Here is a 12,755-nt window from a genome sequence, read left to right on the forward strand (position 1 = left end):
CAAGTTGTTGGTCAACAGTGAACGTATTCTTGCCTTTGTACACTTCAAACTCCAGTACCAGACCATTGGGACTGGCAAGGAGAAATACTTTCAGTCCTGTGGGGTTTGGTTTTCCGGGCACAAACTGTCGTACAGGACACCGGCCTGTGAATGGAATTATCTGCTCATCTACAAATGCCTTCCCTGGCCTAGGCAGATTAAACAGACACTCTGTTTAAGAGAGGTCTCACCTTCCAGAGGGGATCACGCTTCTTCTCCTCATCAGAGACATCAAGATCATTTGTGACTTTGATGGACTGCCTGATCTTGAAGAATCTGTCTCGACTCATTGCATCAGCTATAACTGGGACCCTTGTCTTTGCCGCCCAGTACATCCGGATCCTAGGGTATCCGAGGCATGCCATGTACATAGACATGCCAAAGAAGGTTTTCAGCTCCTCTGGTGTGGTTTTTAGACTTCCTCCAGTGATCAACATCTCCCGATTGTTTGTTCGTTCTGACATTTCTTTAAAAACTTGGTCATCGATGTGCTGTTGGAAGTAGTCAGAGGGCTTCCAGTTCTGATGGATGTGTCCAGTGTTGTCATTAGAATTACTGTCTTCCACAATAGGGTTGAAACTTAAGTGATAAAGAAAGGAGAGGTATAAGTTCAATGCTCTTTCAGCAGATGTATTATTGAATATTTAAATCAATATGGTCAGTAGTTTGCCATATCAAGTTTTTAACTGATTGTGCACTGTGCCTGTGTGTGTGTTAGAACAAGAGTGTGAACTAAAACTGCTCTCATTTCCATTGCTACACACTGTAATAAACTTCAAAACACAATGGGTGTTTCTCGGCTCAGGCTCAGGCTCAGGCTCAGGCTCCTCAACAGCTGCAGTATCCTCCTCTGAACTTTCATCTTCGTCCTCTCTCTGGGCCTCATCCATCTCATGAAATCTGAATCTCCCTCCACAACTCTTAGCAAAATCTTCTCTGCCTCACTTAGCCCTCTGCTCCCTGATGTATTAAAAATGGGGGTTAGTAAGTCCTGATGTCCACTACAAAGGACATTACATAGAAGTTATGTTTTGAAAGGGTTAAAAATACTGTGTCTTCATAAAAATGTTACTAAATTGAAGTAAAGACTTTGATATTAAAGAAAAAATAGATTTTTAACAATAGAAACATGATATCTGCAAAACATTGTCAACTAACCTCTCTTGTTGCTGTAAAACGTGGACGTTGAAATTCCCGCCATTTTCAAAAGACAGTGCATGTGATGTGTTGGCCACATCCCCACAACTGGGGCATCAAGACAGAGCCCAGGATGTCCCCTGAGAGGGACAGTAGGACTCAGATAGATTTTATAAGTTATGCCTGACTTAGAGGTCTCAGACTCATGTCCTGCACAAAGGACAAAAATGAATTGCCGGGTCTCGGGAGGATAATGATTTTCAGACACAATTATTACGCTGTCCATCGAGTCTCTGTGGCGCAATCGGCCAGCGCGTTCGGCTGTTAACCGAAAGGTTGGTGTTTCGAGCCCACCCAGGGACGAGTGTGTTTACCAACAGATCGTTGGTAACTCAGACATACTGCTGCCATGTCTTCAGAACACGGTCTGCGTATATATCTCTTTCTACGGGCTCCGGCCCCGTCCTTTACAACCGAGTAGGAATTTTTTTCTATCGACTGCTAAGCAACCAGTTGTATGTTTGGTAGCAAATCGAAAGCCGCCGGCCTAACGTGTCCCACTGTACCCACAACCTATCAGGCTCTTTGGTTAGAGTGGGTCCTCCAATAACTTCCATTCCTAATCTCGCCGCTCCGTACCCCCCATGCTCCCCGGGCGCTGGAAGTGGCTGCCCCACCGCTCCAGTGTATGGCATCTGTCTCCATGAGTGTGTCACCCCGTGCATGTGTGTGTTCAACAGCTGCCAACCTGGATGAGTCAGATGCGGAAAACCATTTCGTGTGACTACATGACAATAAAGTCATCTTAATAAAGTCATCTTAGGTACTTACATTGATTCTTTATCATTCAAATGGTTATTAGTATGCCATGAGAGACTAAGAGGAAAATTTTTTTTGCTTTTTTGATATTTTAATGATAATTTAAGTATTGTGGTTGAAAGAAACATACTGCAACAATTTTTTTTCAAAAACATTGTCTATTTATTTTTTCTGGACTGTCCCTTGTGGTGGACATCGGGTCTTGTTTGATATAAAATGTAATGATGTAATGTTATAATACCGAATTCATTTTCATGTGGATTTCTTTTAAAAAATCTTCTTATTTCATAAACATTAAAATAGATGAAGACATCTGAATGATCTGGCTATTTTACATGAGGGAGGAAATCAGCACATATCTGTCTGACCTATACTATCGCAATTTCTCACTGTCAACTCTTCAAACTACCAAACAGGGTTAGTTAAACATGGCACCAAAATAAACACATATTTACTGGAATATCCTTACTGGTACTCCCCACAATAAACATTTGAACAAGAATTCAAACTTAGCAGAACACCCAACAATGTTTGAATACTCAAATTTACGGCATCATATACAACTCCAAATCACAGCGTATCATGAATGGTACAACAGGAAACAGTTTTTGGCCTTTGAAACACACAGAAACATGTTATGCTCGATGAACTTGACAGATGTTTTTCCTTTGCATCCCTCTCTTCTGCACCGTGATGAATGAGCAGCCTCCTCCATCTTTGGCAAGTGGACTGCCCCGTATTTTTGGACATTGGCATTGGGCTGAGGTTCAGCAGGCCTCCTCTTCTTTGTTGGAATGTACTCTTCATCAGTACTCATCTCTTCATCGTCACTGGCCACATTGTCAGCCTTGTGATCTCCCTGTGCCTGAGCAATCATCTCCTCAGCCAGCAGCAGCTTGAAGTCGAAATACTGCAGCCTCTCTTTCTTTGGTTTTCCAGAGACTTGGTGGTCTGACCTGTACTCGATCCAGCTGCCAGGTCAACAAAATGCAGGACTGTACGGATCCATTTCCTTGTGCGGCTTGACATAGGATAGAAGCTGATCATGCGGTCGCACAAATCGTAGCCGCCCATGTTTTTGTTGTATTCAGCTACAACAGCTGGTCGAGGCACAGTAACATGGAGCTTCTCTTTTGCTGACCATCTCATGCAACTGTCCTGGGGCTCTATCCCACGGACAGTGGAGGCCATCAAGACTGCCTTGTTATCCTGCCACTTTGTCACGGCAACCTCAGATGGTTTTTTAACAACCATTTCAGATTTACCTCTTCCTTGTTTTTTGTTGTTTCGTTTGGTGTCATCTGACATCTTTGATTTGCATGGTGCAGAGATTCAATTCTTCATAATGGTCCCCGTACCCAGGAGACCATTTGTTTTCAAACTATCCTGTAGCTTGATGGAGGTGAAATACCTGTCAAAATACAGGTGTGTTCCTGTTGAAAGAGACTGTGCCAACCTGGAGACTGCATTCCCTCTGATTCCAAGTTGTTGGTGAACAGTGAACGTATTCTTGCCTTTGTAAACTTCAAACTCCAGTACCAGACCATTGGGACTGGCAAGGAGAAATACTTTCAGTCCTGTGGGGTTTGGTTTTCCGGGCAAAAACTGTCGTAAAGGACACCGGCCTGTGAATGGAATTATCTGCTCATCTACAAATGCCTTCCCTGGCCTAGGCAGATTAAACAGACACTCTGTTTAAGAGAGGTCTCACCTTCCAGAGGGGATCGCGCTTCTTCTCCTCATCAGAGACATCAAGATCATTTGTGACTTTGATGGACTGCCTGATCTTGAAGAATCTGTCTCGACTCATTGCATCAGCTATAACTGGGACCCTTGTCTTCGCCGCCCAGTACATCCGGATCCTAGGGTATCCGAGGCATGCCATGTACATAGACATGCCAAAGAAGGTTTTCAGCTCCTCTGGTGTGGATTTTAGACTTCCTCCAGTGATCAACATCTCCCGATTGTTTGTTCGTTCTGACATTTCTTTAAAAACTTGGTCATCGATGTGCTGTTGGAAGTAGTCAGAGGGCTTCCAGTTCTGATGGATGTGTCCAGTGTTGTCATTAGAATTACTGTCTTCCACAATAGGGTTGAAACTTAAGTGATAAAGAAAGGAGAGGTATAAGTTCAATGCTCTTTCAGCAGATGTATTATTGAATATTTAAATCAATATGGTCAGTCGTTTGCCATATCAAGTTTTTAACTGATTGTGCACTGTGCCTATGTGTGTGTTAGAACAAGAGTGTGAACTAAAACTGCTCTCATTTCCATTGCTACACACTGTAATAAACTTCAAAACACAATGGGTGTTTCTCGGCTCAGGCTCAGGCTCAGGCTCAGGCTCCTCAACAGCTGCAGTATCCTCCTCTGAACTTTCATCTTCGTCCTCTCTCTGGGCCTCATCCATCTCATGAAATCTGAATCTCCCTCCACAACTCTTAGCAAAATCTTCTCTGCCTCACTTAGCCCTCTGCTCCCTGATGTATTAAAAATGGGGGTTAGTAAGTCCTGATGTCCACTACAAAGGACATTACATAGAAGTTATGTTTTGAAAGGGTTAAAAATACTGTGTCTTCATAAAAATGTTACTAAATTGAAGTAAAGACTTTGATATTAAAGAAAAAATAGATTTTTAACAATAGAAACATGATATCTGCAAAACATTGTCAACTAACCTCTCTTGTTGCTGTAAAACGTGGACGTTGAAATTCCCGCCATTTTCAAAAGACAGTGCATGTGATGTGTTGGCCACATCCCCACAACTGGGGCATCAAGACAGAGCCCAGGATGTCCTCTGAGAGGGACAGTAGGACTCAGATAGATTTTATAAGTTATGCCTGACTTAGAGGTCTCAGACTCATGTCCTGCACAGAGGACAAAAATTAATTGCCGGGTCTCGGGAGAATAATGATTTTCAGACACAATTATTACGCTGTCCATCGAGTCTCTGTGGCGCAATCGGCCAGCGCGTTCGGCTGTTAACCGAAAGGTTGGTGGTTCGAGCCCACCCAGGGACGAGTGTGTTTACCAACAGATCGTTGCTAACTCAGCCATACTGCTGCCATGGCTTCAGAACACGGTCTGCGTATATATCTCTTTCTACGGGCTCCGGCCCCGTCCTTTACAACCGAGTAGGAATTTTTTTCTATCGACTGCTAAGCAACCAGTTGTATGTTTGGTAGCAAATCGAAAGCCGCCGGCCTAACGTGTCCCATTGTACCCACAACCTATCAGCCTCTGTGGTTAGAGTGGGTCCTCCAATAACTTCCATTCCTAATCTCGCCGCTCCGTACCCCCCATGCTCCCCGGGCGCTGGAAGTGGCTGCCCCACCGCTCCAGTGTATGGCATCTGTCTCCATGAGTGTGTCACCCCGTGCATGTGTGTGTTCAACAGCTGCCAACCTGGATGAGTCAGATGCGGAAAACCATTTCGTGTGACTACATGACAATAAAGTCATCTTAATAAAGTCATCTTAGGTACTTACATTGATTCTTTATCATTCAAATGGTTATTAGTATGCCATGAGAGACTAAGAGGAAAATTTTTTTTGCTTTTTTGATATTTTAATGATAATTTAAGTATTGTGGTTGAAAGAAACATACTGCAACAATTTTTTTTCAAAAACATTGTCTATTTATTTTTTCTGGACTGTCCCTTGTGGTGGACATCGGGTCTTGTTTGATATAAAATGTAATGATGTAATGTTATAATACCGAATTCATTTTCATGTGGATTTCTTTTAAAAAATCTTCTTATTTCATAAACATTAAAATAGATGAAGACATCTGAATGATCTGGCTATTTTACATGAGGGAGGAAATCAGCACATATCTGTCTGACCTATACTATCGCAATTTCTCACTGTCAACTCTTCAAACTACCAAACAGGGTTAGTTAAACATGGCACCAAAATAAACACATATTTACTGGAATATCCTTACTGGTACTCCCCACAATAAACATTTGAACAAGAATTCAAACTTAGCAGAACACCCAACAATGTTTGAATACTCAAATTTACGGCATCATATACAACTCCAAATCACAGCGTATCATGAATGGTACAACAGGAAACAGTTTTTGGCCTTTGAAACACACAGAAACATGTTATGCTCGATGAACTTGACAGATGTTTTTCCTTTGCATCCCTCTCTTCTGCACCGTGATGAATGAGCAGCCTCCTCCATCTTTGGCAAATGGACTGCCCCGTATTTTTGGACATTGGCATTGGGCTGAGGTTCAACAGGCCTCCTCTTCTTTGTTGGAATGTACTCTTCATCAGTACTCATCTCTTCATCGTCACTGGCCACATTGTCAGCCTTGTGATCTCCCTGTGCCTGAGCAATCATCTCCTCAGCCAGCAGCAGCTTGAAGTCGAAATACTGCAGCCTCTCTTTCTTTGGTTTTCCAGAGACTTGGTGGTCTGACCTGTACTCGATCCAGCTGCCAGGTCAACAAAATGCAGGACTGTACGGATCCATTTTCTTGTGCGGCTTGACATAGGATAGAAGCTGATCTTGCGGTCGCACAAATCGTAGCCGCCCATGTTTTTGTTGTATTCAGCTACAACAGCTGGTCGAGGCACAGTAACATGGAGCTTCTCTTTTGCTGACCATCTCATGCAACTGTCCTGGGGCTCTATCCCACGGAAAGTGGAGGTCATCAAGACTGCCTTGTTATCCTGCCACTTTGTCACGGCAACCTCAGATGGTTTTTTAACAACCATTTCAGATTTACCTCTTCCTTGTTTTTTGTTGTTTCGTTTGGTGTCATCTGACATCTTTGATTTGCATGGTGCAGAGATTCAATTCTTCATAATGGTCCCCGTACCCAGGAGACCATTTGTTTTCAAACTATCCTGTAGCTTGATGGAGGTGAAATACCTGTCAAAATACAGGTGTGTTCCTGTTGAAAGAGACTGTGCCAACCTGGAGACTGCATTCCCTCTGATTCCAAGTTGTTGGTCAACAGTGAACGTATTCTTGCCTTTGTACACTTCAAACTCCAGTACCAGACCATTGGGACTGGCAAGGAGAAATACTTTCAGTCCTGTGGGGTTTGGTTTTCCGGGCACAAACTGTCGTACAGGACACCGGCCTGTGAATGGAATTATCTGCTCATCTACAAATGCCTTCCCTGGCCTAGGCAGATTAAACAGACACTCTGTTTAAGAGAGGTCTCACCTTCCAGAGGGGATCACGCTTCTTCTCCTCATCAGAGACATCAAGATCATTTGTGACTTTGATGGACTGCCTGATCTTGAAGAATCTGTCTCGACTCATTGCATCAGCTATAACTGGGACCCTTGTCTTTGCCGCCCAGTACATCCGGATCCTAGGGTATCCGAGGCATGCCATGTACATAGACATGCCAAAGAAGGTTTTCAGCTCCTCTGGTGTGGTTTTTAGACTTCCTCCAGTGATCAACATCTCCCGATTGTTTGTTCGTTCTGACATTTCTTTAAAAACTTGGTCATCGATGTGCTGTTGGAAGTAGTCAGAGGGCTTCCAGTTCTGATGGATGTGTCCAGTGTTGTCATTAGAATTACTGTCTTCCACAATAGGGTTGAAACTTAAGTGATAAAGAAAGGAGAGGTATAAGTTCAATGCTCTTTCAGCAGATGTATTATTGAATATTTAAATCAATATGGTCAGTAGTTTGCCATATCAAGTTTTTAACTGATTGTGCACTGTGCCTGTGTGTGTGTTAGAACAAGAGTGTGAACTAAAACTGCTCTCATTTCCATTGCTACACACTGTAATAAACTTCAAAACACAATGGGTGTTTCTCGGCTCAGGCTCAGGCTCAGGCTCAGGCTCCTCAACAGCTGCAGTATCCTCCTCTGAACTTTCATCTTCGTCCTCTCTCTGGGCCTCATCCATCTCATGAAATCTGAATCTCCCTCCACAACTCTTAGCAAAATCTTCTCTGCCTCACTTAGCCCTCTGCTCCCTGATGTATTAAAAATGGGGGTTAGTAAGTCCTGATGTCCACTACAAAGGACATTACATAGAAGTTATGTTTTGAAAGGGTTAAAAATACTGTGTCTTCATAAAAATGTTACTAAATTGAAGTAAAGACTTTGATATTAAAGAAAAAATAGATTTTTAACAATAGAAACATGATATCTGCAAAACATTGTCAACTAACCTCTCTTGTTGCTGTAAAACGTGGACGTTGAAATTCCCGCCATTTTCAAAAGACAGTGCATGTGATGTGTTGGCCACATCCCCACAACTGGGGCATCAAGACAGAGCCCAGGATGTCCCCTGAGAGGGACAGTAGGACTCAGATAGATTTTATAAGTTATGCCTGACTTAGAGGTCTCAGACTCATGTCCTGCACAAAGGACAAAAATGAATTGCCGGGTCTCGGGAGGATAATGATTTTCAGACACAATTATTACGCTGTCCATCGAGTCTCTGTGGCGCAATCGGCCAGCGCGTTCGGCTGTTAACCGAAAGGTTGGTGTTTCGAGCCCACCCAGGGACAAGTGTGTTTACCAACAGATCGTTGGTAACTCAGACATACTGCTGCCATGTCTTCAGAACACGGTCTGCGTATATATCTCTTTCTACGGGCTCCGGCCCCGTCCTTTACAACCGAGTAGGAATTTTTTTCTATCGACTGCTAAGCAACCAGTTGTATGTTTGGTAGCAAATCGAAAGCCGCCGGCCTAACGTGTCCCACTGTACCCACAACCTATCAGGCTCTTTGGTTAGAGTGGGTCCTCCAATAACTTCCATTCCTAATCTCGCCGCTCCGTACCCCCCATGCTCCCCGGGCGCTGTAATTGGCTGCCCCACCGCTCCAGTGTATGGCATCTGTCTCCATGAGTGTGTCACCCCGTGCATGTGTGTGTTCAACAGCTGCCAACCTGGATGAGTCAGATGCAGAGAACCATTTCGTGTGACTACATGACAATAAAGTCATCTTAATAAAGTCATCTTAGGTACTTACATTGATTCTTTATCATTCAAATGGTTATTAGTATGCCATGAGAGACTAAGAGGAAAAAAATTTTGCTTTTTTGATATTTTAATGATAATTTAAGTATTGTGGTTGAAAGAAACATACTGCAACAATTGTTTTTCAAAAACATTGTCTATTTATTTTTTCTGGACTGTCCCTTGTGGTGGACATCGGGTCTTGTTTGATATAAAATGTAATGATGTAATGTTATAATACCGAATTCATTTTCATGTGGATTTCTTTTAAAAAATCTTCTTATTTCATAAACATTAAAATAGATGAAGACATCTGAATGATCTGGCTATTTTACATGAGGGAGGAAATCAGCACATTTCTGTCTGACCTATACTATCGCAATTTCTCACTGTCAACTCTTCAAACTACCAAACAGGGTTAGTTAAACATGGCACCAAAATAAACACATATTTACTGGAATATCCTTACTGGTACTCCCCACAATAAACATTTGAACAAGAATTCAAACTTAGCAGAACACCCAACAATGTTTGAATACTCAAATTTACGTCATCACATACAGCTCCAAATCACAGCGTATCATGAATGGTACAACAGGAAACAGTTTTTGGCCTTTGAAACACACAGAAACATGTTATGCTTGATGCACTTGACAGATGTTTTCCCTTTGCATCCCTCTCTTCTGCACCGTGATGAATGAGCAGCCTCCTCCATCTTTGGCAAGTGGACTGCCCCGTATTTTTGGACATTGGCATTGGGCTGAGGTTCAGCAGGCCTCCTCTTCTTTGTTGGAATGTACTCTTCATCAGTACTCATCTCTTCATCGTCACTGGCCACATTGTCAGCCTTGTGATCTCCCTGTGCCTGAGCAATCATCTCCTCAGCCAGCAGCAGCTTGAAGTCGAAATACTGCAGCCTCTCTTTCTTTGGTTTTCCAGAGACTTGGTGGTCTGACCTGTACTCGATCCAGCTGCCAGGTCAACAAAATGCAGGACTGTACGGATCCATTTCCTTGTGCGGCTTGACATAGGATAGAAGCTGATCATGCGGTCGCACAAATCGTAGCCGCCCATGTTTTTGTTGTATTCAGCTACAACAGCTGGTCGAGGCAAAGTAACATGGAGCTTCTCTTTTGCTGACCATCTCATGCAACTGTCCTGGGGCTCTATCCCACGGACAGTGGAGGCCATCAAGACTGCCTTGTTATCCTGCCACTTTGTCACGGCAACCTCAGATGGTTTTTTAACAACCATTTCAGATTTACCTCTTCCTTGTTTTTTGTTGTTTCGTTTGGTGTCATCTGACATCTTTGATTTGCATGGTGCAGAGATTCAATTCTTCATAATGGTCCCCGTACCCAGGAGACCATTTGTTTTCAAACTATCCTGTAGCTTGATGGAGGTGAAATACCTGTCAAAATACAGGTGTGTTCCTGTTGAAAGAGACTGTGCCAACCTGGAGACTGCATTCCCTCTGATTCCAAGTTGTTGGTGAACAGTGAACGTATTCTTGCCTTTGTAAACTTCAAACTCCAGTACCAGACCATTGGGACTGGCAAGGAGAAATACTTTCAGTCCTGTGGGGTTTGGTTTTCCGGGCAAAAACTGTCGTAAAGGACACCGGCCTGTGAATGGAATTATCTGCTCATCTACAAATGCCTTCCCTGGCCTAGGCAGATTAAACAGACACTCTGTTTAAGAGAGGTCTCACCTTCCAGAGGGGATCGCGCTTCTTCTCCTCATCAGAGACATCAAGATCATTTGTGACTTTGATGGACTGCCTGATCTTGAAGAATCTGTCTCGACTCATTGCATCAGCTATAACTGGGACCCTTGTCTTCGCCGCCCAGTACATCCGGATCCTAGGGTATCCGAGGCATGCCATGTACATAGACATGCCAAAGAAGGTTTTCAGCTCCTCTGGTGTGGATTTTAGACTTCCTCCAGTGATCAACATCTCCCGATTGTTTGTTCGTTCTGACATTTCTTTAAAAACTTGGTCATCGATGTGCTGTTGGAAGTAGTCAGAGGGCTTCCAGTTCTGATGGATGTGTCCAGTGTTGTCATTAGAATTACTGTCTTCCACAATAGGGTTTAAACTTAAGTGATAAAGAAAGGAGAGGTATAAGTTCAATGCTCTTTCAGCAGATGTATTATTGAATATTTAAATCAATATGGTCAGTCGTTTGCCATATCAAGTTTTTAACTGATTGTGCACTGTGCCTATGTGTGTGTTAGAACAAGAGTGTGAACTAAAACTGCTCTCATTTCCATTGCTACACACTGTAATAAACTTCAAAACACAATGGGTGTTTCTCGGCTCAGGCTCAGGCTCAGGCTCAGGCTCCTCAACAGCTGCAGTATCCTCCTCTGAACTTTCATCTTCGTCCTCTCTCTGGGCCTCATCCATCTCATGAAATCTGAATCTCCCTCCACAACTCTTAGCAAAATCTTCTCTGCCTCACTTAGCCCTCTGCTCCCTGATGTATTAAAAATGGGGGTTAGTAAGTCCTGATGTCCACTACAAAGGACATTACATAGAAGTTATGTTTTGAAAGGGTTAAAAATACTGTGTCTTCATAAAAATGTTACTAAATTGAAGTAAAGACTTTGATATTAAAGAAAAAATAGATTTTTAACAATAGAAACATGATATCTGCAAAACATTGTCAACTAACCTCTCTTGTTGCTGTAAAACGTGGACGTTGAAATTCCCGCCATTTTCAAAAGACAGTGCATGTGATGTGTTGGCCACATCCCCACAACTGGGGCATCAAGACAGAGCCCAGGATGTCCTCTGAGAGGGACAGTAGGACTCAGATAGATTTTATAAGTTATGCCTGACTTAGAGGTCTCAGACTCATGTCCTGCACAAAGGACAAAAATGAATTGCCGGGTCTCGGGAGGATAATGATTTTCAGACACAATTATTACGCTGTCCATCGAGTCTCTGTGGCGCAATCAGCCAGCGCGTTCGGCTGTTAACCGAAAGGTTGGTGTTTCGAGCCCACCCAGGGATGAGTGTGTTTACCAACAGATCGTTGGTAATTCAGACATACTGCTGCCATGTCTTCAGAACACGGTCTGCGTATATATCTCTTTCTACGGGCTCCGGCCCCGTCCTTTACAACCGAGTAGGAATTTTTTTCTATCGACTGCTAAGCAACCAGTTGTATGTTTGGTAGCAAATCGAAAGCCGCCGGCCTAACGTGTCCCACTGTACCCACAACCTATCAGGCTCTGTGGTTAGAGTGGGTCCTCCAATAACTTCCATTCCTAATCTCGCCGCTCCGTACCCCCCATGCTCCCCGGGCGCTGTAATTGGCTGCCCCACCGCTCCAGTGTATGGCATCTGTCTCCATGAGTGTGTCACCCCGTGCATGTGTGTGTTCAACAGCTGCCAACCTGGATGAGTCAGATGCGGAGAACCATTTCGTGTGACTACATGACAATAAAGTCATCTTAATAAAGTCATCTTAGGTACTTACATTGATTCTTTATCATTCAAATGGTTATTAGTATGCCATGAGAGACTAAGAGGAAAAAAATTTTGCTTTTTTGATATTTTAATGATAATTTAAGTATTGTGGTTGAAAGAAACATACTGCAACAATTTTTTTTCAAAAACATTGTCTATTTATTTTTTCTGGACTGTCCCTTGTGGTGGACATCGGGTCTTGTTTGATATAAAATGTAATGATGTAATGTTATAATACCGAATTCATTTTCATGTGGATTTCTTTTAAAAAATCTTCTTATTTCATAAACATTGAAATAGATGAAGACATCTGAATGATCTGGCTATTTTA

At 42.9% G+C, this 12,755-nt stretch overlaps 3 non-coding genes across 3 annotated transcripts; all 3 read left to right on the forward strand.

Annotated features, from left to right (window-relative positions):
* Nucleotides 1–1,465: 1,465 nt before the first annotated feature.
* On the forward strand, nucleotides 1,466–1,539 carry trnan-guu (transfer RNA asparagine (anticodon GUU)). The gene has a single exon. It is a non-coding gene; the product is annotated as a tRNA-Asn (tRNA).
* Nucleotides 1,540–4,941: 3,402 nt separating this feature from the next.
* Nucleotides 4,942–5,015, forward strand: trnan-guu (transfer RNA asparagine (anticodon GUU)). Its single transcript has one exon. It is a non-coding gene; the product is annotated as a tRNA-Asn (tRNA).
* Nucleotides 5,016–8,417: 3,402 nt separating this feature from the next.
* trnan-guu (transfer RNA asparagine (anticodon GUU)) lies at nucleotides 8,418–8,491 on the forward strand. Its single transcript has one exon. It is a non-coding gene; the product is annotated as a tRNA-Asn (tRNA).
* Nucleotides 8,492–12,755: the final 4,264 nt, after the last annotated feature.

The sequence above is a fragment of the Leuresthes tenuis genome, unplaced genomic scaffold (genome assembly GCF_036924035.1).
Source record: "Leuresthes tenuis unplaced genomic scaffold, fLeuTen1.0.hap1 SCAF_17, whole genome shotgun sequence".
NCBI lineage: Eukaryota > Metazoa > Chordata > Actinopteri > Atheriniformes > Atherinopsidae > Leuresthes > Leuresthes tenuis.